This window comes from Mustela nivalis (assembly GCF_964662115.1).
Source record: "Mustela nivalis genome assembly, chromosome: 10".
Lineage (NCBI taxonomy): Eukaryota > Metazoa > Chordata > Mammalia > Carnivora > Mustelidae > Mustela > Mustela nivalis.
The window spans coordinates 42,685,454-42,712,397 of NC_139029.1; the positions used below are offsets into that span (position 1 = coordinate 42,685,454).

The 26,944-nt window shown below is 45.6% G+C and overlaps 1 long non-coding RNA gene across 1 annotated transcript in view; it reads left to right on the forward strand.

Moving 5' to 3' along the window:
* LOC309842165 overlaps positions 1–26,944 on the forward strand; it is a 143,476-nt gene that overhangs the window by 115,128 nt on the left and 1,404 nt on the right. The window contains exon 3 of the long non-coding RNA XR_014299537.1: positions 25,123–25,303. This is a non-coding gene — a long non-coding RNA (uncharacterized lncRNA). The remainder of the gene's footprint in view (positions 1–25,122; positions 25,304–26,944) is intronic.

Consider the following 26,944-nt stretch of genomic DNA (forward strand, 5'->3'; position numbering starts at 1 on the left):
AGGGGAATTCTTTTTACCTCACACAGAGAAAAGACCAAACAAATAAGAGTTTGATCAATAAAGGTCTCCTAAAAATTTACTGGAGATTGTTTGTCAGAGTGGTATAAGAGACGGAGAAAGCTGGTGAGAAAAAAATATTGTATAGAAGAATCTTGAGAATAATATTATCTTAAAAAAAATTAGATATTACTGAGGGGCATCTGGGTGACTCAGTGGGTTAAGTATCTGTCTTCAGCTCGGGTCATGGTCTCAGGGTCCTGGGATCAAGCCCTGCATTGGGCTCCCAGCTCAGCAAGGAGTCTGCTTCTCCCTCTCCCTCTGCCCTTGCCCCCTGCTCATTCTCTCTCTGTCTCAGATAAATAAATAAAATTTTTAAAAATATCAGAAACTGAATCACGTGGTAAAACATTCAGGGATTACTGAAATTCACAAAAGGTGGGGAATGCTGTGGGGTAAGATGCTCATGAAAGGCTTTTGGAAGGAGAGGAAGCTTGCAATGGGTTTTCACAATGGGTTGGATTTGTTGAAAGACTTTTACCTACTGCTCCCTCCATATCTTGTGCTACTTCCTCTCTCCCCATGCACCATGTACCCTGATCACACTGAAATACAGACCACTTCTCTGGGAGCCAAGCTGTGTCATGCCTCCATGCCCTCACCTATGTGGTCCTGTTGCCTGGATGCCTTCCCTTCTCTACCTGGAGAACTTCAAGATTCATTTCAAATGGCCCCTCTTCTGGGGAACCCCCCATAAGCTCCTCAGGCTGAACTGTTCACTACTTCCTTCTATTAGAATTTACACTAGATTATAGATTTTCTATTAGGTTATGACCATAATAATTGTTAATGAGTAAAATCCTATAATAATAACTGTAATTGCATAATCATGACAATCACAATAAATTGTCAGGCACTTATTGCTAAGGTCTTTCCATGCATTACCTCATTTCATGCTCACAATAACCACAGTGAAGTACGTACTACTACCAGGATACCCCCTTTTAAAGAATTAAGAGAAGGAGACTTGGGGTGGAGCCTGGGTTGCAACCCAGTAAGGGTAGACTCAGGATGCAGACCCAGGTTGTCCAACACAGAGTCTGAAATCCCGAACATTACCCAACACTGCCTCCTGTAGAATCATGGGCATCCGTTTGTCTCAGGTGGACTATGGGAATATGAAGATGAATGAGATGGAGAGCCTGGAATGCCGCAGGTACTCATAGCCTGGTGCATTTTTCTCATTTTAGCCTGTGCATTACCCGTGTACAAAGGCACAGGGCTTAAGTGAATTGAAGCCCTCTGCTGCTTCACACCCATTCAAGACTCTGCTCAGAAGGCACCTTTTCTGGGAAGCATGCTTGACTACTTATCCTCCCACAGCATTGTTGGGTTCACATATGTAATACCTGCTTTTCAGTTCTTACCAGGCTGTTTATGTGCCTGTTATAATCAATAGACTTGCTCCATCCAGGTGAGTTCCAGAAAGTATAACATGGTGTTTGGAACATAGGGAGTCAATACCTAACTTCCCTACTCCACTTTCCTTCTCTGAAATTAGAATAATAATAGTATCTGTGTGTGTGTGTTATTTTCTGTTTGCTCCCACATCCATTGTGACCCTTTTTGGTCTTGTTCTGGGATCTGGAAACCTGATCCTTGTGCTCTGCATTACCTGGGCTCCCTTGATGACTGGCTTGGCTCATGGAAGGCACTGGCAGGAGTCTGAGAAGTGGGAAGAGAGACCTGGGGTATTTCTGCCCTGCCCCAGTGGCACATTTCTGGCAGTATTTTGTCTGTTGATATCCATGGGTGTCCGCCAGCAAGAGTGCTGCAAGGCCTCCTGCAAGGGAGCTTACTAACACTGTCCTCTCTGTCCTGTCTCTTCAGCTGTAGGGGTGGTGATAGCCTTCTTTTATTCCTAGTGTCTGCGTGCTCATGATTCCTCATTTGTTCCCTTATCTCTGTCCCTTATTTCTAGAATGGTTCTTTTAGTTCTTTCACCAAAGCCTTTTATCCCCCCAACCATCTATGGTGAACTTGATTTACCTGATGGACACAGTTCCCTAATAGGGCTGTTGTGTGTGGCTTGTGGTGCTCACTTGAATTTTGTTTCCTTCCTCCTACCACAGCCAGACCGACTAAGAGCCTATGGTGGGCTTATGGGGAAATCCTCATACCCCCCTGCACCAGGGACATTTTCCAGCCTGATGTGTGGTCAGTATGGGGCTCTTTGACATGCTGACCCTCCTGGCTGTCCCAACCACCACAGCATAGGGTTGTCCCAGGTCTACCCCAGCTGGTGGGGACGTGGCCTCTTTTCTACCACACCCCCAACTCTAAATCTGATCTTCCTGCTATACTCAGAGCTCCCCTAGGCTATGCTAGAAGCCAAGTCCACCATAGACATTCTTGGCCATCAGGTTTGTTGTGTCCAGAACCAGGGCCTGGGGCGGGGGGGCTCCTTGCACCTCGCCTCGTGACCATTTTTGAGCAAGCACCACCATAAGGATACACATATACTTTCTTTTACAAATATGTACTTATTTCTAGTTATACATGTAATGTGTTCATCACAGAAAATTTGAAACATACAGGAAAATATACTAAGAAGGGAGTTAAAAACACTAATCTGATGTTAGAGATTGCACAGATACTGTTAATATTTTGGTGTACTTTCTTTCAGTCTTTTTTTTTTTCAAGCACATTTTTCTTTGTATATGTGTATGTTCATGTATGTGTGCATAGAAACATGCATATTCATATGTGCAAGACATGTAACCTGTTTTGCATCAAGCTGGGTTGAAAAAATGAGGTGACCTTAGTCATCATAACTTGTATTTTATGTTTTTCTCTGACAACGTCCCTCCCCCTGCCTTCCAAAGAACTCCTGAATTGTTTCTGGGAAGTTCTAAAGGATTTCTCAAATGAAATCTTAGGACCTGCCCTTGTCTTTACTTTCAGCATTGTGTTACTTATACTGATGATCACTCTGGAGGCCTCTGTGCCTCTGAATATGCCTCACTTATGCTGCTGGGGCTCCTTTTCAAAGCTTTCTCTACTGGCTACTGTCATGAGTCTTACAGCTGCTGTGCACTCTTGCTGCTCCCGGTGCCCTGAGGCTTTCTCTGGGGACAGAAGCACAGCTGTGCCCTCTGAAGCCTGTGTGGCAACAAAGTGAGGCTGGGCTCCTGTAGAGGGGAGAGTCTCTGTCCCTTGGGTTCAAAGAACCTTGCTTTAGGTCCTATGTAGCTATGTTTTTCAGAGCTCTTTATTGAAAACAGTTGTGATAATAAGCTTGAAAGATGGCCACCATCAATCCCTTCTCTCCCTGCCAGCACCTGCTGCCCCTGATAACAATAGATGAAATCTAACCCACTACTCTTTGAATCTGGGCTGGTCTTAGTGATTTAATTCACTAGCAGGATGCATCCAAAAGGGTGTTCTGGGCCTTCTGAGACAAGGTTGTATGAAGGCTTGTGACTTCTACTCGGGTTTCTTGAAATGTTCATTGTTGGGCTACTTCCTTTCAGAACCCAGCCATACATGACGAGAAGCCTTATGATGAGAGTCCACGTGTGGGTGCTCTAGCTGAAGGCCGCCTCTGGGGGACAGTCAGCACCAACTGCCAGCCATGTGAATGTGCCATCTTAGATATCCAGAGAGTTGCACCTTCAGATGACTCTGGCCTAAACCACCATTTGAGGCAATCATATGAGAGACCCTGAGGGACCACTGTCTTGCTGAGCACAGTTAGCTCACAGAGCCATGAATGAAAATAATAAATTGCTGTTTTTAGCCACTAACTTTTGGGGTAGTTTGTTACATAGTAAAGATAATCTGAACAACAGAACCTCATCTCTCACAGCTCACATATGCTCTTAGTTCCCCACAATCTGAGTGATAGGCACCCTGTTCTCCTCAGAACAGCCCTTGCCTCACCTACATTTGAGGCTTTGTATCCGGGTAAAGCTTGTCTGCCTGGCCTCCTGCCTTCTGCTACTGACTTCTCCCCTAGGATAGTTCCACCAGATTCATTCTATCATTCTCCACTGTTTCCAGATGTGTCTCAATCCCAAGGGTATATGAGGCTTAAGCTACTATTGGGAACTCTGTACACAAAATGAGGCATTTACTGCATATATAACAGTATGTATGTATGTATGTATTTATTTATTTTTAAAGATTTTATTTATTTACTTGACAGAGATCACAAGCAGGCAGAGAGGCAGGCAGATAGAGAGGGGGAAGCAGGGTCCCTGCTGAGCAGAGAGCCCGATGTGGCGGCTGATCCCCGGACCCTGGGATCATGACCTGATCCGAAGGCAGAGGCTTTAACCTTCTGAGCCACCCAGGAGCCCCCAGTATGTATTTATTAAAAATTTTTTCACTTATATTGTGGCCATCTTCTCACATAATTAAAAATTCTGCAGAATTATTATTCCTTTGTTTGATCTCATAGCACTACCCATTGGCCTGTTTTTGGAAGTTGTATCCTCACCCCTATTTTTGCTTACAGTACACAAAAGGTTGAGATGAATATCTTTGTCTGTAAACCTTTATTCAGGTTCTTACCTTAAGGAAATAATCAAGCATTCTGTGAAGGGTATGGTTTACTTTTTTAATGACAACTGATGAATAATATCAGATAACTTTCCAGAAAGGTTGTACCAAGTCAATTTGATAAGCAGAAATGGCATCTCATTATTATTTTAGTTTCTATTTCTCTCATTTTTTGTGTTGTCAATGAAACATTTTTTTAAGTCTTTCACATATCTGGTACAATTTTTCTTTTTAGCCACAGGTAATTATCTACTATGCACTAAGAAATCAACTTGGCACTTGACAGGAAGTGAAGAATTCAGCATTTAACCCTAGAGTAGACCAGGTGGCTTGAGGAGCAGAGTTGGTAGCAGGAGGTAAGGAGTGCACCTGACCTAGGGCCAGTTGGACATGTTCTTGGTCATCCTGCTGGATCTTCAGTACGCTTGAGAGGATGCTAGCTGGCTTTGCGGAAAGGCATTGATTTTGGCACCAGATATGCACACCTTTGAAAGTTGGCTTTACCACTTATCTATTATATGACCTTGGTCAAGATATTTCAATCTCTTCCACCTTAAATTCCTGAACTGTAAAGTGAGAAGTTGCAACATCCCTTATAAGTCTGTCATCAGGATGAAAAGAGAATAAACATACATCTTACATGTTGAATCCACTCAGTAACCATCAAAACCTATTCTGTCATAGCATCTCTTGAGTCTCTACCCCTCCCTAATGCATTGCGACAGTCCTACTTCATTCAGCTTTCCCTGCTCTCGTACTGTGACTGCCCCTGAGTTGGTCTCCAGGTTCAGTGTCTCCTCCCTCCCATCTATTTGTCACACCAACTCTGTCTTTCTAAAATTAAATCAAATCATATCACTACTTAAAACCCTTTAAAAGCTCTTTCATGTGATCGGGCACTAGTTCCTCCTAGCCTGCTGCCTTACTACTTCTACCTCTCTACCTCATCACACCTGATACTCTGGCCACAACAGACTCACCCTCACGAACTCAAGCCTGTCACTTTGAATATGCTGTTTCTCTATTTGGACACTTTCTTCCTCTCCTGTCCATGTGGTTATCACCTACTGATTCCTTAGAAATTAGCTGAAGTAAGTCTGCCTTCCCTGACTCTGGAAGCTGGTTTAGGCAGTCCTTCCTATGGGTTCTCCCATCATGACAAGGAAGCATGTAATCCTCTCCCCCACTGGACTACAGTTCCTTTGGGGCAGGAATGACATCATCATTTCTACATCTCTTATCATAGAGACTCGAATGGGGTTTCTTAACATCCATAGACTTGACTGCACCTGGCTGCAGAATTTGTATGGTCTAGTGCAAAGCAAAAATATGGACCCCCTTGTTCAAAAGTTACTATGAATTTCAACATAGTGATAGTAGAATGTTAAACCAGGTATGGGGCCCTACTTCAAGTCAGGTCATGCTAACTACCCCGGTTCTTTGCCCATGAAGCTAGACCTGCTATTGACATTTTGGGCCAGATAATTCTTTGATGTTGGTAGCTGTCCTGTGCATTATAAAATGCTTGTCAGCATCCTTAGTCTTTCTCTAAAAGATGCCAGTATCCCTTGGGACAACAAAAGATGTTTCCAAACATGGCCAAATGGCAAAATTGCCCCTGGTTAGAAACTAATGGTTTAGAAGCCCATAGGCACTCAAGGCAGGTTCTTGGATGTGCCTAAACTCTGATGGAGGTGAGAGTGAAGTCCTGTGGGGAGCCAACCAGGCTCACAAGCTCATAAGCCAAAGCTCCTAGAGGTGTAATACCCTAGGGGAGGCCCAAAGGATAAGTAGGACTTGGATGAAACTTTCTACCTGGCCATGTTAGCAGACTTAGTCAGAATGCAGGGGTGCTAGAGGAGGAGGAACATCCAACAAGACAAGAAAGGCTTGAAAACCTCCAAATGAGTCACAGATCTGGTGGTTTCACATGGTAGGCAGAGCTTCCCCAGGCCATGAGATTTATAATGAGAAAACAACTTTGAAGTTCTTCCCTTGGAGTGTTTTCAGGGCCAAGGGTAAAAAAGAAGCTTTGAGGATCACAGAGAGCTCTGGACTATAAAACTCTGCATTTGCTTCCTTAAAAAGAGGGGTCAGGCAACTGCTACCCTCAGGCCAGGCCTAATAGCTTGCACATGTTCCCTCCTCAGTCACTCAATGGAGCTGGACACACGGTCAGATTCTTCCACACCCATGGGCTCCTGAGAATGCTGCAAATAGGGCACCCTAGCTGTCTTGCTGGGGAAGCAGGTGGGAGCATGGAAAGTTGTGGCTTCAAGGGTGAAGAATCTTGGTGGAGGTGGCAGCTCATATTTCTCAGGACAATTGCTGGGAAACATCAGGACAGATGTTTAGTGATCTGGTTGGATGAAAGGACTTTCATCCCCCATAGATCAGGACAACCTGGTTGAATCTTGATATTGGTTGATATGCTCTGGCTTCCATAAAAATTGCTGTTTGGAGAAGGTATTCTCCCAAGAGGAAGGAAAGTGTAAGTCAGGTGAGATTTGAGGGGGAAAAGATAATGGAACCCTTTACAGAGTCAGGTCTTCTCTAAAGCCCATGTTCTTACCCACATACTTGTGTCTGAGTTGCTAATCCACTACATTTTAGTTGTGTGATTTGGGGAGGTTACTTGAGGTTAACAAGTGCAAAAGGTGCAAGAGGTTTCTCATTTTTAAATGGACGTAAGAAGAATACTGACTTTATCGGGTTGTGGTAGGGAAGCTGAGATCTTCCAGGCATGTGAAGGAACTATGGTGTTTTAGACATGGTGGCTAGACTATCATGACAACAAACATTATGTAGAAGCTTCTTGTCATCATCTGTTTGATCCAGTGAATCTACCTCAGCCATGTACTCAGAGCCACTCTACTTTCAACAAGAGTTCTCAGTTGCAGGCAGTGAAAATCAACTCTGGGACCTTCCTGAGTGGACTGGTGGGAATCAGAGGACATGAAAGGCCCAGATTTGGAAGATTGGTGGACTTGGAAGATAGACAGGAATCAGGGAATTCTCTGATTGTCAGGGAGACAAATTGCAAAAAAGCAGACGTTCATTTTCTAGAAGACAGCCAGGTTGCACCCTCCATCACTACCCTCACCACCAGTGCTGGATAGTGCAGTGACTTTCAGTGAGCCCCGATCCTCATTCATCTGGGCAACTTTGCTGGATGCTCAGGGTGGGAAAGAGGGAAGATATCCCTCCCACTTTGGCTTCCACTGTGAGGGTAGACTGCTTCTCCTCCAGGTGTTTCCCACCAAATGAGAGGAGCTGTTGCAGAATGACCACTAAAAACTGTCATAAATCCCTGATAGCCGCCCCGCTTTGGCTGCCCAACCTTCATTCAAAGGTGTCTTCCTATATGTGTTCTTCATACACACACACACACACACACACAAACACACACCCCTTCCTTGCAACTGAAAATATTCTTAGCCCCTCCCCAAAGGAACAAAACCAAAAGTATTTGGGCTGTGTCTCCAGTTTTTTTTCAAAAACATATGAGTTAAATTGCAAAGTTCATAGCTCCTACTTTCTACATATATAACAGTGAGGAGAACAGAGAGGGAAGAAGAGGAAACTTTAGTAGAATATATAAATGCTCAACACTGTAAGGAAAGAAATTCAGAAGGAGGCTCTAGTCCTCGTGTGTGCATAGCTAGTGCTTGTGGCCTACCTTTACTATTCCATTCCAGTGGTTTTTGTCTTCAGCTGGTCCTTCCGTGGTCACTCCGTGGGGTAGCTCAAACATTTGGTTTGGGGAGGCTATGGACCTTTGGTTTGGGGCTGCAGAAATTTTCCACTAACTATTAGATACACCAGAATTGGAAGCCACTCAGGAGGTCCCTAAGTTCCATTCTTCCTAAATCCATGTTCCTATCACAAGCAATCCTATTTTCCCTTAACAGTAATGATCAAACACCCCAGCCAGTTTGGTGACTGCTCTCATTTTTGGCCACTGTTCCCAGTCGCTTAAAGAATCTGAAATGACCAGATGGTGGAGTTAAATTCCAGTTCAGTGTAACCACTGTTATGTCCCCTCATGGAAGACTTCTTCTCCAAAGCATAGCCTTCGCCCCAAGTCACTGCAGCTAGTATAGCCCAAAGCTGTGGGACTGGGAAGTAAAAGTTTGTGAATAGGGCATGAGAAGTGCAAACCCTCCTTTAATCCCTTGGTTCTGGACACTTTATTCTGGCTGTGGTGGCAAAATCACCATAAATTGTTCCATTGTTTAGAGATTTTATTGCTTTCTCTAAGATAATGCCTCATCGTATAAGGTATTAATTACACTGCTGGCATGATGACTGATTCTTCAACTAACCAGAATTCCACCCTATGAGTACAGCAGCTCTTATAAAAGGGTTCATCTTAAAACAAATGTATCCCATGGCCATAAAACCACCGTCTCCCTGTCTTCCTCCCTCCATTCCTCTGCAAAGCAAACAAAGAAAGGTTACCACTTGAAGTTTTGCTTTCTGGGTATATCTCCCTTCTCTACAGTTCTTGAGAGGAACTATAAAAAATGATAGTGCTTCTGTGTCAGTCCACCAGTCAGAGGTATCCATGGATCTGGAGGAATGGGCTGTTGGAGGAGATGGATCATGGCAGGAGCGAGCATGCTGGGAATGTGAGCATCACCCCCAGCTACTACTTGTGCCTTAAGAACCTATTGAACATGATCCCTGATGCGCCATTTTCATCTGCTAATGGAATCTGCTGGACATGGTACTTTCTGGTTCAGTGGATTATGGAACACCCTGTTCGTAATTGCCCAGCGAGGGGTGAGTGCTTATTTTGTGCCCCATTTTCAGTCCAATAGGGTCCAAGAGCAATTCAAACAATGTTTTCTAAAAGGAACATAATTATTCACTGAATAGAGCCTGGATATGCCATCAGACTTTAAGGGCTTTTTACTATGAGTCTTGTCCTGGGACCTGCTGTGAGAGCCCTATAGCATTCTGACCTTGCATTCTCATGGGATTCCTCCCCCACTGCCTGGCTTGCATGTATCCTACTAACAGTGTCTATAGTGCTTGCTGTTTCCAACATTCTGATCCTAACCAAAGTGTGCTATTCACGTCATGGACTAGCATTTTGCCACCTGGATGGGGAGATGGTCAAGGTCTCTGTGGTTTAAACTGTGCCACGCATCAGAAGTCTTGATACCTCCTTGAGTCACAGCAAGTACACCGTCCTTCCCACCAGGTGAAAGCCAACTTCTTCTGGTGTTTTCTGATGCTTGGTAGAGAAAGAAAAAGCAGTCACTACATACCAAGGGTCACATGTTGTGACTTTTTAAAGTAAAGAGCCAATCCAGAACAACAAATATTGTTGGGGATACTGCCTACTCCTCTTTCTTTGAAGTCAATGTCGCCTTTCAATGTCAATCACAGATGATACCAGGAGTTTCTGGCAGTCCCCCTCTGAGTTCCCTGGGCCCCATAAATAACCTTCTTCTTCCCCTTTTGAGTTCAAAGCCCATTCAAAGAGACATTCATTCCATACTAACAAGTCTCACCTATTATTGATAAAGCTGTTGGAGAACATGGTTTTAGATCTGGGGTCAAGTGGGTTTGCTTGTATATCCCCCCTTGGTATTTTGACTCCTCTAGTCACTGGCATAGTGGTGCCAACCCATGCCTTTTCCTAGGACCCCACTACAACTCGTGGCACAGAGGAGCAAAGCTACATGCTCCTTTAGGTGGAGGGGTCTGGAAAAAGAGGAGGAAGAAGTAGCTTTGTGGAATGAGTTTCTTTTGCTAGACTTTCCAGGTACATGTGTCATCCCAGCTAGTAGCTTTTTCTCCTCCTGTGGAGAAAAATCAGTGAGGAATGAAGGAAGAGTCTGGCAGGACTAGTCTGGTTAGAATGTCTCCACATAAAGACACAAGTCTGGGGAGATGGTGGTTGTGCCCACATCCCTTCCTATCATTGGGACCCCCACAACTGGATCCGTGTGTGCCTACTGTGAACACAGCTTCTGCTTTGCATTGCTGGCTCTCATGCCTCACGGGTGGGCCCAGGCTCCCTGTGTGTATTTGGCTTCTAGGGCAGGCACTGAAGGCCCATCTCCTGTCTTCAGTTCTAATAGTAGATAATAGGACACTGTGTCCATCAATAGCAAGTGCAATAGGAGCCTCCTCCCCCATGGGAAAGGGGGTTGGAGATCGAATAGCTAAAAAACTCACTAATTGCCATTCCACTCCTGCAACATCTACACATGCAGACACTCCAGAGGGGGGCCAACTACTGATTTGCTGATTTCCAACCTCTGTGTTCTCCTGCTTCTTTCGCTTACCAGCCAGGCTGCCTGGGTATAGTCTCCCATCTGTTTTGGAACTCTCCCTCAGGACATAACGTTTTGCCATTTGTCTCCCTGAAATTACGGCTGCCCTGCCTCAGCCTGGGGCTCTGTGCATTTCCTTGGGGCTCCTGTTTAGTTCAGAACCTCCGATGCTTTCTGAGGGTTTGTGTTTATGTTGCTTTGCTTTGTTTTCTCATGAACATGTTGTGAGTGCTGCATGGTGTAAATCAAATGTCATCTCCACCCTTCCCACAGTTCTCTTCAGGGGGGTGGGGCTCACCCTCCTCGTTTATCGCCATTTGTGTTTCTCAGTGTTATGGTAGGACAGCACCAGAATCGGTGTAAAGGAAGACCTCATGTGAGGAAACCGTTCTGTGACTCTGGTGAGGAAGCTCATGTCCCTTTCCTGGACCTGCCCGAGCCAAGCACTGCAGACTGGAGCCTTACCACATGAGGAAGGGATCCTGTCAGAATCTGGAGCAGAAGTCCCAAATCCAGCTTTTGGCAGGTTGGCTCCTTCCAGAATTTCTGAGGATGAATCTGTTCCATCCATTCTTCCAGATGCTGGCAGCTGTCAGTAATCCTTGACATTCCTGGGCTCATGGTGGCCTCATCCCAAGCTCTGCCACTGACTTCGCATGACGTCCTCCCTAGTGTGCCTGTCTCTTCTCTTCTTGTAAGGATACCAGTCAGATTAGATTGGGGCCCACCCGACTCCAGTATGACCTCATCTGGACTAGAAAGTCCCAATTCCAGATGAGGACACATTCACAGATTCTCTGAGGGATAGGACGTTCTTGTGGGGCACAATTCAACTCACAACAGTTGCAAAGTTCTGAAGAGATTTCTCTCAACTTCATTTCCTTAAGCCTAATGCATTTGTGTTGTCTTTGAGATGAAGAGCCTCTTTTAGAAGCAGTTCCTCCTCTAAAATTTCCTATCTTAATTAGCACCTCTTACATTTTAAATGCAAGATTCTACAAGCTACATGTCTCTTAGAAAAATGTCCTCCAGTTATTGGTGTGGCCTGCTTCAACAAAATCAAAGGAACTCTTTGAATTCTGGCCCAGGAAAAAAAAGTTCCTGAATTGAACTACTAAGCTTCTAGGTAGAGTAGGAATTATTACATGGTAAGTTTTGTTTTTCAGGAATGGAAAAAAACCCAAACAAATAAAATATCCTTCTCATCTAGGGTATGGCCAAACCTCCATATAAGAAAAGAAAGATCCTACAAACATATTTATTTCAATTCAATGTTTATGTTTGTAAAAATCTTCTTTTTCAATGGTAATAATAGCCTTTCAAATGTATTCAGTTAATGACAGCTTAAGTGTTGTCATGTCACGACTCATTTGCGTCTCAAAATGACTGTGAGAGTCTTCCATTTTACACGATGAACATTGAGTCAGGGGTGCCTGGGGAGGGCCATCATTTCAGCTCAGGTTGTGATCTCAGGGTCATTAGATCGAGCCCCATGTTGGCTCTGTGCTCCGCATGGAGTCTGCTTGAGATTCTCTCTTCTCTCTCTCTCTCCCTCTGCTCCTTCCCTGCTTGTGCTCTCTCTCTCTCTTTCTCTCTCTCTCAAGTAAATAAATAAAATTTGGGGGGTTGGAGGGAGAGGGAAGGAGCACTGAGGTAGACCAAAAAGATGGACTGACTTGTCCAAGATCAGATGTCCAAGATCATCATTAGACCTGATGTTCTCTGAGTATTGTGATAGAAGGGTGCCCTGGTGTGGGGGGTCCCACAGAGGGGCATATCTCCCTGCTCTGTGAGAGGGGCCTCCAAGTTAGAGGACCCAAGCTGAGTCTTGGAGGACCAGGAGTATCAACCAGGTAGGATGGGAGGGAGGTGGGGATCGAGTCTGGATGCAGGGGAAGGGCATGGGTGAGCACCTGGAGACATGGTACATGATAGGGCTGGACGGGGGTCAGACTGTGAGGGTCTTGAATGAACACGAAGTGTTTTGAACTTCATTTTGGAGGGCAACAGAAGGTAATGGGGAGGAAGGGGGAACAGAAATTATTTTAAACCAGTAGCTGTCAACAGGGGACAATTTATCCCTTTCCCTCCTTCTCCCCGTTCCTGACACTGAGCAGTATCTGGAGACATTTTGGTCGTTTTAGAGGAAGTTGCTACCATCTCATGGATGGAGATGCCATCTCGTGGGTAGAGGACAGGTACGCTGCTAAATATTCTGCAATGTATAGAACTGTTTCCTCTAACAGTGTTACCTGGCTAAGGCTGAGAAAACTTGTTTTAAAGATTTTATGTATGTATGTATGTATGTATGTATGTACGTATTTATATATAGACAGAGTGTGAACACGGGGAGGGGCAGAAGGAGAGGGAGAGAATCTCAAGCAGACTCTACACTGAGAGCAGAGCCCAGGGTAGGGCTTGATCCCACCACCCTGAGATCACAATCTGAGCCACAACCAAGAGCCAGATGCTTAACCAACTGAGCCACCCAGACGCCCTCAAGAAATATATCTGACTTTTTTTTTTCTGTTTTAGAAAGGAAAATTGGAAATTGCCTAAGAGCTGGGGAATTGCTACATGACCCAGCTACTTTGTTTGTTTTAAACGTTCTTTGTCTATAATAGACTAAATATTCATTATTTTCATATTATGTTTGTGTTTATTTTTCCCCATGCTACAGTTTTCTGCAAGAAGGTGCCTGATGTGATCATGGGCTATGTGAAAGGCACCCCCTAGAGTTGTGTGGTGCACAAACTTCACCTTAACAGAATAGAATTTTAAATTAATCACCCAAGAAGCTTTTCTCCTTAGTGCCCAGCACAAGCCTGGCAGAGTTCAGAATTTGATGAATGAATGAATGACCAAGTGAATGAATGATTGGCAGTTGAAAGAATGGGAAAACTAATTGCAGACCAGGTGATGCTGAAGGAGAAAGTTGTCATTAAAAATCCCAGCAAGGTATCATACCGAATTTCCGGAGTGTGTCGGAGTGGAAACAAACAGCTCCCTGCCAGGGCCCTCTTGGCCAACACTTCAGAGCCCTGGCTGGCAAGGGGCCCTCAGAGTGGAGGCCGGGTTTAGAGTCTGGAAAATTACTAGGTTTTCTGGTCTCCTGGGTCCTCTGCAGCCTTATCAGTGCAGCTTTGTCAAGGTTTCCATCATAAACCCTGGGTGTGGGGCTAAGTAGCCCTATAAAACCTGACTCCGGGCTAAAGCTGGCAGGCACCGAGACTGCTAAGATGCAATTAGCTTGACTCAAGGAGTCTTCGGTTGGCTTCTCTGCTTAATTGGGAGAATGCAACCAAAAAATACAGAGGCTTGCTGCTCCTTCTGTCTCTAAGGACAGGCATAGAAAGTCTTCTGTTGCAAAGAAGGGAAACAGGCTTGTCCCCAATGTAGAGCTCTGGGAAGAAGCAGTTTGGAAAGGGCTACCCACCAGGAGTTGGGAAACAGTGCTGGGCAGGTGCCAAAGGCAGCTCTGTGACCTGGGCCAGCCCCTCGCTCGCTGGCGAGGTGGGGAGTGGGGCCTTCATTTCCCCCTGGTCAAATAATGTGATTCCTTAAGGCCTGCCTTGGTTCCTGAGTAGGGGGTGTTCTGGGATGGTGGCAGGAAAATAAAATGCTTGTTTAGAGCCATGTTTCACACTTAAGCCTTTGCACTCAATGGTGACATTTGTTCCCTTTTTCATTCGTTGCCTATTATGGCTTCTTTGTTTAGGCTGGCTAGTACAACGGTATCAGACCCCGCCCCAGAATACAGGCACAGTCCTTGCCCAAGGTCACCTGGTAGGAAGAGCCCCAGCCTCAAGGGTCTCAATTTCCCCATTTTTAAATTTAGGAAAATAATAGCTAATTCCTAGCATAGGGATGATTGAAATTTAAGTGATAGGACTTACAAAAAGATTGTAGCACTATGTCGGGTGAAAAGAAATAAGGGTTCCTTAAAGAGCGGTTTGATAGGACTAATACTACTGCAATAGAAACACAGCATGCCGGATGCTGTCATCCGGGTATATGCAATGCTATAAAAACTCAGGGGTGTGAGTGCCTGTGTCTGAGAGGGGGTGGAGGTGGGAGAGGAGTCAGGGAGAACATCATGGAGGAGGTGATGTGACCTGAGAACTGAAAAATGGAATCTAAGCTTTGTAGGCAGAGAAGAGAGGAAAGCACATTCCTGTTAGCAGGAACAGCCTACGCAGAAGGACGCACAGTCGGGCTGGGGCACGAGGAGACACGTTTGTACCCCGATCATAGGGCTCAGACTGGAGGCAGGCTTGTGATGGCATCATGGGGTGGAACTGTCCGAACCCATCCTTTCTTCCTCTTCACCTCCCTGTGCCCTTTCTCACGTTTGCTTTTAGAACTTTGAAAAGAAAAATAAATACTATTTAATTCTGAATATTGTAGAAACAACTACCCTGTGTAGACCAAGGACATGTTCAAGGGATTTGGAAGGAATTGTGGCCTTGTTTTCTGCTCCCAAGTTGCAGAGCTGGAGATGCGGGCTAGGTCTGCTCATTGCTTTCTTATGCTGAAAAAAGAAAAATGATGCAAGTCTATGGCTTGAGTGACTTGTAAACACTGGTAGTAACATACACGCCAGTTTAATAAGTGGAATAACTTAACAACAGAAATGTTATACTTTGCTGCCATTACAGAGGCATTTACACCACATTCTCTGCTTTCTGTCCCTAGGCTAGCCCGCCAAAATACCTACCGGAGATGAAAGACTTACGTGTGATGTCACCGCCACAGGGTGCCACACCTAGGAAACAGAGTATGCTCCAGAGAACTTAGAGTATTTTCTACCCCGCAGATTTTCAGTGCCCAGAGAAGCTTCTTGGGGGACAGGACTAGTTCCCGGTCACACAGTGCAGTAGAGTCTGGGTCCCAGTGTTCTGGTCCCAGCTCTGGGCTCAGGGATCAGGGATCTCCTGTGGAGGGCTTTGAGCAGCTAGTCCTTGATCAGAGCTGACTTCCCACCCCTCCTATCTGCTCAGCCCTCCACCCCCACCTCCTACCTTACTGCTTGCCCTGCCGGAGGGCTCGCTCCTATAAAGTCCTCTTAAAAATCTTTTATGACTCTTGAGACCAGGCTCCCAGTCTACCCTGCACCATATGTGGGCTTGTTAATCCCTTAAAAGGTCCACAGATGGCACATCTTGGGGATGTAGGCCCAGATACATGGGGAAGCCACGGCTGTCCCTTGGGGACAATGCGAGTAGATGTTCCCTCGGTGAGGGACAGGGGTCCACAGAGAGTTGGAAGCAAGCAAGGAAACAAACGCATTGTGAACACCTGGTATTGCTGACCACCGTGCTGGGTACATTCGTATCTGAAACCTCCGTTCAAAGTCTGCCTTGGTGTGAATAAATACCTTGGGCAATTCTCTCCAGTTTCCCAAGTCTCAGCATCTGCCTGTGTCAAATGGGAGAGTGATGCTGACCTACTCCTGAGAGCGGAGAGCAAACCCCTTAGCCCCTTTGAGAGCCTAAGGTTTGAATCTTCCCCCTTCCCTGCTCAGATTTGGGGAAGACCCTTAGAGGAAACATCAAATTCCTTTTGCTCACCTGCTGACGTGGGGCGTGGGGTACGAGCCCTGGATCTCGAGCTAGGACAAAAGCCAGGTATGTACCTATGTTAGAAGGTTGTTGGGTCAGAAGATAACATTGAGTCCAAGGAAAGCAGCTCCCTTTTGTACCTGAGAAGGGACGGTCAGGGTGTCAAAGTTTAAACAAGTCTGGAAAAGCTGGAGAGACAAGGAAAATATCCCTAAAGCTTCCTCCTTCTCCACGGTCAAACCCTCTGGATGTGTCATCTGTTCCTGGGACGCCAACAGGAAAGAATGCCGGCTTTGGAATTAGGCAGGTCCCACCTTGGCACACAGGGAACACTGCATAAACATGGGTTCCCTCCTCTCTCCGGCCAGAAAACACCCCAGGCCCCTGAGGATGGCCACCCAACCCCCAGGCGCAGCTCAGTCAAGTCCCCATAAAATCCAGCTCCTCTGAGCCCAGCTTCAGCAATTATAGCGAGCTGATTCGTCACATTGTTCGAATTATAGCAATATGAAAATACAGAAAACCCACCAGGAGCCAGCATTTTCCCATATATAAAATGGGGTTACGATCCCATATAAACTTTTAAAAGAGAATACTTTAGTTTATTTCTTCATGCATTAAATTGGGCAAGGAAAAGAAGGAACAAGAAAAGAAAAGAGAACACACTGGCAAACAACCTGATTGGAGCCAACACCCCTGCTTCTTCGTCCCTCTGCTCCCTTCTCTTTATTTTCACTTTCTGTCTTCCTAGCATCTCAGATCCAGTGCCCACACGCCAGTGGGCTGGGGCTTTTCAGGGGCTTCAGAGTACGGCTGCCTCCTCAGGACCCCTGCAATTCATCCTCCCTTCCCCATTTCCACTGCATCAGTCCCCAGCATCCCTGCCTTGGACTTTTGATCTCCCCAGGTCTGTTCAGGCTAAGGCCAAGGGGATGGATGGTGGGGAAGCAAGGCAGCGGGCATAGATCTGAGCACGTTTTCCCTGTGTAAGACCTTCAGAAGCCCCCCAGGGCCCTCCGGAGAAAGCCCTGCCAGCTCTCCACCTTCCAGGGCTGTGTCTCCACCGTCTCCCCTTTCTCTCTCCTTTGCCTTGAGCTTGACCCACTCGGCTTCCTCTGCCCAGAAGGCTCTGTCCCCTAAACATCCCCCAGCATGTTTGTCCTCCTCATTGCTTACAACCCAGATATTTATATAGAGCTTCCTCTGGGAAAATCTTGAAGTGATTCTTAGTCTGATGAACCTGTTTTCACTTCTCGGCTGTGAACTCTACTGGGGCAATGAGCAAAATATTTTGCTCATCATTATATCTCCAGGATTAACAAGTGCCGCCCTACAAGGCAGCCCCTCGGGAAGTATCCGCTGTGTTGTGATGATGGACTTCAGTCCCCATCTGCGTTCCTCCACCACCGACGCCCAAGGTCACTTCAGTGGTAACCTTACCACCATTCTCATCTGTGAAATGGGCATAAAGGTACCTGCTTCATGGTGTGGTTCTGAGAATCAGAGAAAAGTTTCTTCAGCATGCAACACACAATGAGGGATTTCATTTATCGAGTGCCTACTCTTATTACAAGGTTTCCCGAAGAAAATTTCTTTCTAACACCCTGACCATCAGTCATGATGGCTTATGCGACACTGGTGAATGCCCACCAGGGAAGCACAATAGTAAACTCCTTGATCGGAGCCCTGTTTACAGTTGGAAGGGAAGCAGTATCAGTTGTTAGTTTTCAAATGAGACCTCCTCTTGGATGGCAGCACATGAAAAGAATTGCCTGGGCGTGGGTCCAAGGTTCTGTATGCAACACATGTGGTGATTCAAATACAATTTCATTTACTCATGACCCCACCTGTCAAAAACCCACATCCAATTAAAGAGGCACAAATGCTTAGCCTTTATGGCAAAGGTGTAAAGAAAATGCTAATTGTGTGATTTACTAATCCTTCGGCTAGTCCTCTCCCCTCTGTGCTTACACGTTCATCCTTTCGTAGGGAGCAGCAGAAGTGGTTAAGGGTCAGGGGCCCCTGGATGAGCATGGGAGATTTTGCCAATTACCAATCTTCTTACCAAAACCTCTTGGGATTTTGGATTTGGGCAAAGCATTTGAGATGGTGTCTGAAGAGATTCTTCTTCTCCTTCTTCTTCCCCCTCCTCCACCACCTCCTCCTCCTCTTCCTTCTTCTTTTTAAGATTTTAAAAGTTTATTTATTTGAGAGAGAGAGAGCATGGGAGAGAGAGAATGAGAGAGAGCGCGCATGCACAAGCAGGAGGGAGAGGCAGAGGAAGAGGGAGAAGCAGACTCCCCACTGAACAGGGAGCCTGAGGTAGGGTTCGATCCCAGGACCCTGTGATCATGACCTGAGCTGAAGGCAGAGGCTTAACCCACTGAGCCACCCAGGAACCCTGAATAGATTCTTGGCAAAGTGGGCTATCAGGAAATCAGAAGCTTAGAGATTGAAACCAAGTTACAAGATTATTAAAAGATCCTTTTGCAATGGTACACTGTGTTGTAGCTTGGACCGTATGTCCCCCGAGGTTACTTCCTCGGGTCTTTATGCCAAACTCTGATACTGTATGAGCTGGTATCATCCGATTCAGTTTACAGAGGAGGAACGGGGCTCAGAAATTTGCCCAAAGTTGACCAGCTGGTTGATAGCCCTGGCAAGACTTAATGTTGCTTTTCCCACTCAAAGCCCTCTTTTTGTTGTCCTGCTTTTCCTTCTTCCAGGCAGGCTGAGTTCTGAGTCTCTGTTCTTATCCCTGCCTTCTTTCTCAGTCTGGAGTTTTGGGGAGCGAGACATGCTTTCAATAGCCCCACCCCTACCTGGTCCATCTAGCCCTGCCGGCCTCCCAAACACAGCCCAGCATTCCTGCACACTTAAGCCTACAGCACTCATCTTGTGTGCTTACGTGTAGTAAGTAGGTGTGATGCAACGTTGTCTGAGCCACAGGGAAACATGATCTACTTCTCAGGCTTTTGTTTAACTACATGGTGTCAAGAGAGTGCATTGGATGGGTGGGGGTGCATCTAGCAATAATTGACTAGCTTCTAGACATTTTACTTCTCAAAACTGCATAAAGTATGTATTCTTATCCCTACTCAGTGTAACACATTGCTTTATGGTAAAAAGCAGATCCTGCCTGCACAGGGAGAGGGAAGGTCCTAGTGCATTTATGGAGTGCCTAATGTATGCTAGTACTTCACACATTTGCTAGTACTTATTGAAGCCTCACAACATCCTACAGACAAAAGGATGGATGATCCCATTTCACAGATGGGGAAACTAAAGTTTAGCTAAGTAAAATAATAAGTTCATTCAGGAAATACGTGGAAGCCCTCGATTTGGTCCAAACTGCAATTTCAGAAGACTGTCCCAAACCAGAACTTGTGGTCTGTCTGAAGACAGGATGTCAGTCCAGGGCAGAACTCTCTGGAAGGCGGGATGAAGTAGAAACAGACTGCAACTGTTTTTTTTTTTTCTTTTTTCTTTTTTTTTTTTTTTTAAAGATTTTATTTATTTATTTGTTAGAGAGAGAGAGAGAGAGCACAAACGGGGAGCAATAGGCAGACAGTGAAACAGGCTCCCCGGTGAGTAAGGACCCTGATGCAGGACTCGATCCCAGGACCCCAGGACCATGACCTGAGCCAAAAGGCAGCCGTTTAACTGACAGAGCCACCCAGGCATCCCAGCCTGCAACTGTTAAGACAAAAAAAGAAGGAAGGGAATACGAGGTGTTAAAGAAATAAGAAACAATTGGGATACAGTTATAAGGAATATACAGGAAAAATTCCAGAAGCCAAACTGTTATAGAGCTATTTGCAACGGAAGTGGTAGGAAAGTCACCCTCTGGCCTGAAAAACTGCAAGTTTGGGGGAAAAATATCATATTGAATCACAGAAACTCTTTGAAGAAAAGGGTCTTTCATTTATTTAATTGGCCTGTTCATGCTCATCAAGCCTATACCAAGAGCCAATACTATCCTTGGCACAGCAAGTTTGAAGTCGAATGAAACTCAGTTCCCGCTCTCAGGCCACACATTACTGAAAGATTAAGGGAGAGTAGGATCACATGTTCCTCGGGGGGGCTGTGTCCATACTGATAAATCCTACAGTTTTGGAAAGCGCGGCATCTGAGGGTTCATAAAGGACAGAGCAACTCTGGGGAAATCACAGAAGGCTTCATAGAGGAGGTGATGGGAGCAGGACCTCAAAGGAGAAGTAAGCATTCTCCAAATGGAGATGTGGGCAGAGCACCGTACAGGCAGAAGGAAGAGCATGGCAAAGGCACAAAAGCAGGAAGGGACATGGCAGATTCAGGGAGGGGTGGGCCAGCTGTACATTCAGTGCATGGAAAAATATATCATACAGCTGTTTTGGGTCTTCAATGCCTCTATCCCTGAGTCTTGTGCTTGGAACACAGAACAGAGAATACAGACCACACCAACCAAGACTGGTAAGTGAATGCAGGTGGTCAAGTATATAATGGAGAATTAAGCCCTTTGCTGCCAATAGATTTCCATACAGAACTTCATCTCACCCAATATTTTAATCAGTGTCAGGGCAAGCAAGCTGTCAGGATGCCCGGGGGCAGGGGGTGCAGCTCAGCCCAGCAGACTCTGTTGCTGGAATGCCCAGGTCTGGAGCTGGCCCCCGCTTTTACTGGTTGGGTCACCTGGCGGCCTGTGTGTGCCCCACTTTCCTCATTTGTAGAATGGGGATAATGGTAGTACCAATCTCCTAGGATTGTTTTGAGGATTAATCTTGGCCCTTTTGTGGTTGTGTTATGCCCTGTAGGTCTTTCTGAACTTGATGGAATCAAACATGACTCATGTTGTCTATCCGCTCACAGTTTATTCCCAACCTTTGGAAGCACATAGGATAATTATTTGGATGGGAACTCAGACATCTTCTTGCCCAACTTCCTGGGTCTGGGAAATTAGCCAGATGACTGTGCCATCGTGAGCAAGACAACCGTACAATGCATAGAAGGTGATGTGTGACGTAAAGATGTAACCATGTGACATAAAGCAACACTAATTGTCACACTGAGTTCTCATGATGTCCTAGCCCTGTCCTGCTTTCCAGATGTCGACTAGTTCATCTCTCACAATAGTCTCATGAGCCAGCAACTGTGATCATTTCCATTTTACTAATAAAGATGCAGATGCATAGAGACGTTGCGTGAGCTTCGCAAAGTCACAGCACATGGTGGAGGCTAGATTTAAATCTAGGTGCTCTGGCCCCAGAGCTGCGTGCTCCTCCACTGTGCCTTCATGCCATCATATCTCTCTAGAACAGTGGCAAGCATAGCTACACTGTTAACTACTGTTTCAGAGCTCTCGGCAGTCCTTAGATAAGACTTGGGAGCTATATAACTTGTGCAATTAGAACTATAAAGGGCTGTCATGTCAAATGGTTATGGAGCATAAACATGTGTGAAATATGTAAACTATAGAAGAGGCAACCCAGAAAACTTGATGGAAAATATTATCTCAGTTACCCTGGTCTGTTTCTGTCTCATTTTATGCTCTCGACTTGAGCTTATCACTTGTGGCCAGGTTGCTGGGAAGGACTGACCTCACAACACGGTCAGTGGTGTCCACCAACAGGGCATGCTTACTGCCCTGGCTTCAGGGAGGGACAGATTGAGTCCATTTCCATCTGCTCTCCTCTGGCCAGCCTCACTCTTGGTCACCCCCTGGAAGGAAGGTCAGCTCATCTCAGCAGTTCCTGAGAGTGCCCCCAATTCATTTTGTTTCTATCCTCCCCCAGATCACCCTCTCTGGAGCTCATTTTCTTCTTAGGACATCTCAGCCTGGTTTGGGGGAAGAAAAACACCATCACGAAGAGCCTGCATGAAATACTGGGAAAAATTCTGCCCAGGAGTTCAGAAATCAGGCTCTCAGGCAGAGCTGGGCTACTGACTCACTGGGTTTTCTGGGAAAGTCATCACTCCTCTGCAGGTCTCAGTTTGCCCATCTGTAAAATGAGGAAGTTGGATCCAGGACTGAGAAGTTTCTTTCTGGCTTAAACACTTACAATATAACATCCATCTACTTGGGGCCTAAGCTAAGTATACTCCACAATGTTTAACACATTCAGTTAAAGTTAAGCGTTTTATCTGACATAACATTTACCTTCTCCTGGGGCCAAGACTCTCTACTATGCTTCACAGGCATTTCCTGTGATGGGTTTGGTGGTTTTGAAAATAGATCTACAAAATACCTTGACATTCCTCCTTCTAATAGTTGCAGCCTGATACCCTGCTCTGTGTAACTTCCAAAATGAGGTCACAGAAGGCATCACAGATTCTTGGGGTTGGATGGCTTGTTCTGGAGGAAGCCAGCCACCATGTTGTGAGGATATTCAAGTAACCCTATGAAAAGGTCTATTTGGTGAGAAACTGAGACCCGGGTACCCCTCTTTTTCCCCCCACAATACTGTTGACAGCTATGTGAATGAGCTACCTTGGAAGCCCACTCTCCAGCCTCAGTGAATCCTTCATGTGACTAGAGCCCCAGCTAACACCTTGACTGCAACCATTAGAAAACCCTGCCAGGACCATTCAGACAAGTTGTTCCTAGATTCCCAACTTTGTGAGAAATGGCATGATATGATAAATATTTATTGCTTTAAGCTGTGAAATTTGGGGGTGACTTGTTACACAGTAATAGATAATGAGTGCAGTGCTGGTGGTTGCCCTTGTTAGCAACGACGGTGATGGCATCACCTGTAAGCCTCACCCAGTGTTGCTATAAATTTCCTGTCAAGAAACAGGTTGAATGATTGCTGTTGGTCCCTGGTCCAGGAAGGATTTCCAAAGGCGTACTCTGGGGCTCCCTAGCTTCCATCCCAGACTTTCATCCAGATGTGGGAAATCATTCTGTCCCAGGACTAGGAAATGTAAGTGGCTCTCTCTAGCCAGCAGATGGATTTCTTGAAACATATGGCTCTTAACTACAGTTTCCTCTCTGAGCTCATTCCCTAGTCTAGGAACAGCTTTTCCCATCCCATGTCTACATGGCGCCACATTGGTCTTTGTGACCTCAAGAGAGCTCTGTGATCGATTAGATATGTCTGCTAAGAGTACGAGAGGGAGGGTGGCAGCATGGGGTCAGATAACCTCAGCTTTTAATACAAAGCCTGGAGTTTTATCTCTTAATCCTTTCTCTGGGTCACCTACTGTTACACTTCCTGTGGGATAATGGAAAAGGCATGCTTTGCTGTTATTATTGGTGTACGTGTTCCTTAATGATTTAAAAAATCCCTGGCATTTGGAAATGTTACCGTTCAGAATACAGTCAGCTTCCTGGTCCCACGGAGTCTCAGTGACTGTCAGGTGAGTTGGTGCAGGGGTATGCATTAGTTCCTATTGTACAAGGGAAATGGAAACTCAGAACACACCTACTACAAGACCTGGGGTCATTCTGTTTTGCAGCTAAATGTCTGTCTTCAATATTATTCTATATAGATTTAGGCTTACGGAATATTATAAGGCTTAAGGTTCAGCTCAAAACTAAAAGCTTCTTCCTTATTACCATACTGCTTCAAATGGCTAAGAACATTTATCAGGAGTCCAGAACATTTTGCTTATCAAGAAAGCAAATATGCCAGACATATTGAGAGTGTGATTGATAGGAGGTCTCCCCAGGGCTGAGCCTTTTTGCCTTCCCCTACTTTGGTATCATCATAAGAACAAATGAAAAGTGACTTCTGGCATTTTTCAAGCAGTTCCCCATATTAAGGTGATTTTTGCAGCTGGTGAGGCTTCCATATGCCTGATGACCTTCATTACCACAGCCCCTGTAGGAGGTGTTGGGTTAATGGCATACATCAGTTTGGTTGGGCTGTGCCCAGATGTGTGGTCAAAGGCAGGCCTGGATGTTGCTGTGAAGGTGGTTTTTTGATGAGATTAACTTTTAAATCAGTGGGCTTTGAGTAAAGCAGATTGTCCTCCATAATGTGGGTGGGTCTTACAGAATCAGTTGAAGGCCCTAAGAAAAAGCAGGTTGACCTCCCCACCATGGAGTCTGCCTCCAGACTGTTTATATATTTAAGCTGAAATGGTATGTCTTCTCTGGGTCCTGCCTACTGGCCTCCCCTGAAGACTTTGGACTTGTCAGCTGTCATAATTTTGTGATCCAAGTCCTTAAAACCTCAATCTCTCATATATATATGCAGAAAATTATAAAGAAAATTAAAAAAATCATCTGTAATCCAGACAAACTAGACCACGAGCTCACGATCTAGGCTGAGTAACAGTAACAGCAACAAATAACAACATCTACATTTACTAATCACTTGCCACATTCCAGGACCTATTTTAAGTGCTGTACAGGTGCTAGCTAATTTAATCCAGACACAACCTCGTGAAGGGGGTGCTGTTATTATTGACATTTTACAGAGGAGGGAAATGAGGAGTAGGGGAAGTAGGTAATTAGCCCAGGGTTCCGCAGCTGGTAAGTGGTGAAGCCAGGGTTGGGACTCCCGGTGTGCAGCTCCAGGTGCAAGATGCGGAAGGAAAATGGGAGAGAAGCAGGAAAGGAAGTTGGAAGCTCTTTGGCCACCACTCCTTCCGTATTTGGGAGGTGGGTGTGAAAAGTATACAGGCTTTGTAGGCAGTGAATCTAGCTTCAGGTCACAGCTCTGTCATTTTATAATTTGTGAATGTGAGCAAGCTCACATTCAACCTTTCATTATCTCCATTTACAGACGAGGAAACTCCCTTTCAGCATTGCCTTGAAGAAGAGAGATAAGATACTTGAAATGCTTTATGTGATACTTCATGATTGCTCAAGAAATGGAAATGATGGGGATTATTGATGAAGATCTTGCAAATCCAAGAAATGACAATTCTCAGATGCAGCCCTGCAGGGGAGTGGTAGAGGCATTGGTAAGTAGGAGTCTGAAGCAACAAATAGGACAGTGAGATAAGTGATTCAGGGTCAAAGACCAGTATGTGTGGTACCTGGCACGGAGCCTCTCAGAAGGCTGCAAAATCCTTCAGGGCAGAGACATTCCTCTCTGAGTCATTCATTCATTCACTAGCTCATTTATTCAACAAGTGCTTGTGCTCCAGGCATGGGTCTAGGTGTCTGGGCCGTGTTGGTGAACAAAATCGCGAATACCTCTGCCCTCTTGGAACTTACATCATCATGGGATACGATAGCAAACTGTAAGTGTAAACACGAAGGTACTGATTATGTTCTAAAATGACAGGTGTTGGGGTGCCTGGGTTGCTCAGTCAGTTAAGCATCTGTCTTTGGCTCAGGTTGTGATCTCAGGGTCCTGGGATCGAGTTCTGTGTCAGGCTCCTTGCTCAGTGGGGAGCATGCTTCTCCGTCTCGCTTTTCCTCTGTGCTCTCTATCTCAGATAAATAAATAAAATCTTTATGATCTTAGGAAACAAACTGAGGATTGCCGGAGTGGAGGGGGGTAGGAGGGATGGGGTGGCTGGATGATGGACATTGGGGATGGTATGTGCTATGGTGAGCATTGTGAATTGCATATGACAGATGGATCACAGACCTGTACCCCTGAAATAAATAATTCATGAAATGTTAATACAATAAAAACGTAAAAATAAAATAAAATGACAGATGCTGTAAGAAAAATAAAGCCAGTTGGTGGGACTGAGAATGCTGGGGTAGAACCATTAATAATGTAAAGAGAAGTTAACATTAGAAAAAAAAAAGAGTTTATTTATTTATTTGTTTGAGAGAGAGAGAGCGTGAGCATGTGTGTGCTGGGGAAGAGATGGAGGGAGAGGTAGAGAGAGAATCCCAAGCAGACTCGTGTTGAGTCAGGTGTGGGGCTTGATCTCATCACCCTGAGATCATGACCTGAGCCAAAAATCAGGAGTCAGACACTTAACTGACTGAGCCACCCAGGTGCCGCAAGACAAGTTAATGTTTGACTAGAGTCTTGAAGGTGGAAGCCATGGGTATATCTTGCAAAAACTTGAGGCAGAAAATGGCAAATATTCCCAGAGGTCTGTGTGGCTGGAGCAGAGGGACCCAGGAGAGCAGCAGGTGGTGAGCTCAGAGGGTGACAGGACATAGGACTATTGGGACTGTGGCCCATGGTTAAAGCAGAATGAGGAGCTCATGGGCGTTCTGGATAGAGAACGAGCTTTTCCCCATCTTATTTACTAAATGGGTCATTCTGGTAGCTCATCTGTGGTTGGATCATAAGTTCAAGCCTGGCAACAGGGAGACCAACTAGAAGGGTGTTGCGTAAACCCAGGCTAGAGACGCTGACCCCTCAGAGCGGGTGGCAGAGGGGTTGGCGAGGGGTCAGGAGCTCCATAGGCTGTGAAGGTAAACCCAGTGTGGTCTCCTGCTGGATTGGATGTGGAATAGGAGGCCAGGAGGGAAGGCAGAGCAACTATGAACGACTGGCCTGTCAGTCTGGCAGGGCTGAGTTGTTCTAACAGAGATGAAGAAAAGTAGAGAAGCAGCAAGGTTTGGGAAGAAGATTGGGAGTTCACACTCGGAGATGCTGAGATTGAAATATCTATTACGCATCTTAGAGA